Here is a 1685-nt window from a genome sequence, read left to right as displayed (position 1 = left end):
ATACCCAGGTGGAACGTCAGCGCCCTCAAAGCGCGTTGAACGCGCTCCTGCGCCTGCCCAACCATAGCGCCATTTTGGCGCGATGAAACGTCGCATTCAAAGCGCATTTCGTAGCGCCCATGAAAAGCGCGTAAAAGGTGGTTTAAGAGCGCATATCTGGCGCCTCGATAAGCGCAATTGTGACGCTTTACGGGCGGTCCCACGACGCTCAAATGCAGGCGGTATTTTTAAATTTAATATTGGATTGTATTCAAATAATGGTGCAGTGTATAGGAAAAGTGTCAGAAAAGGAAACTAGATATACATAATTGTCATCAGTTTAATTTATTAAAGAAAAACCTGTAGAAGAAAACAATTAAGTCTCCAACAAAATATAATTCAATCGAAATAACATGATAATTAATCCACAGGAACCAAAAAATTAAAGTATACTAAGCACCTGCATACCAAATCAAAGCAAGGCAGCAGTACAAGCAATTACAAAATTTTAATAGAAAAGCAAAACTCTTATGTTTTGTTATGTTTTAACAAACAAACAAAAAAGTGCAAGTGTACGATACAAAGCAACATCATAAAGCAAAGCAAGTCAATACCAGACTAAGCGGCAGTACAAGCAAGATAAACAAGCAAGATGAACAAGCAAGGTAATACAAAAACAAAAAAAGGACAACTGTCTTTCATCCAACAGAACGGCACAACTTTGAAGAAAACAGAAACGTGAAATTATTTAGTTTACAACAGAAAAGCAACAATTTTTTTTGTTTTAAATACAAAAAGAAAAAAAAACAAAAGCGACATGCAACGAACTTATGAATCTTACCTTACGGTAAGATTAATTGTCCTTTTTTTGGGGCCTGCTGCGGAGCCACCAACTAACACCAGAAGTGACAGCCTTGGGATTATGAGTTTCATCATAACGACGTTTACAGGCAGCTGTAATGACACAAGGTTCATCCTAAAGTTCAACAAAAAATTAGGAATATGGACAAATGAAGCTTTAAGGGAAAATATACTTACCGATTTACATATTTTATGGTGATGGTGACCCAAATCCAATAGAAATTATTTTTCAAGTTAAGGGCGAGGATGATTTTATCCAGTTTGTCTTCAATAGAAAGTTGGAGTCCTTTCTGAGCTTTATCCTTTAGAGTCTATGCTTGGTCAGCTCATGAACACTGTAGTACAAATTCTCTTCAGAATTAAGCATTAAAGAACAACGGAGAGGTATCAAATAGTTTCTGAGACTTCCCCAAAGTCATATTGAAACAAATTTGCTGTAAATACACTTACTTTAAATTTTAACAGAGCCAATACAAGCTTCACATGAATTGAAGTGGACAACACCAAGTTTAAATGAATGAATGAAAAATGCTGATACATGAAAATTGGCCTCTTGAAGACAATTAAATTTACAAACAGGAGTAAAAGTCAACGGTGCGACCCTGATAAACCTGACACCAGAGAATTGGTTCAAGAGGATGATTTGTTTCTAGCATGGCCCAACACCAGTATGTTACTGAAGTTTTCTCAAATGTGCATCCACAACATGAAACAAAATGAGAAGAAAATCATGAGTTATTAATTAATTAATGGTACAGTGTACCTTTGAATTCATGCATACAACCTGGTTTATTTAACACAAAACCATATGATAAGTTCAACAACTTACACCGCTCATTTTTCTT

The 1685-nt window shown here is 36.1% G+C and overlaps 1 long non-coding RNA gene across 1 annotated transcript; it reads right to left on the bottom strand.

Moving 5' to 3' along the window:
• Positions 1 to 301: 301 nt before the first annotated feature.
• Positions 302 to 1679, bottom strand: LOC113214612 (uncharacterized). The gene is made up of 2 exons (XR_003303826.2): positions 1018 to 1679; positions 302 to 933 (listed from the first exon to the last, which is right to left on the bottom strand). It is a non-coding gene; the product is annotated as an uncharacterized LOC113214612 (long non-coding RNA).
• Between the last annotated feature and the right edge of the window lie 6 nt (positions 1680 to 1685).

This window comes from Frankliniella occidentalis, unplaced genomic scaffold (assembly GCF_000697945.3).
Source record: "Frankliniella occidentalis isolate FOCC.00 unplaced genomic scaffold, Focc_3.1 Scaffold577, whole genome shotgun sequence".
Classification (NCBI taxonomy): domain Eukaryota; kingdom Metazoa; phylum Arthropoda; class Insecta; order Thysanoptera; family Thripidae; genus Frankliniella; species Frankliniella occidentalis.
This window is presented reverse-complemented; position numbering and strand designations above follow the sequence as displayed.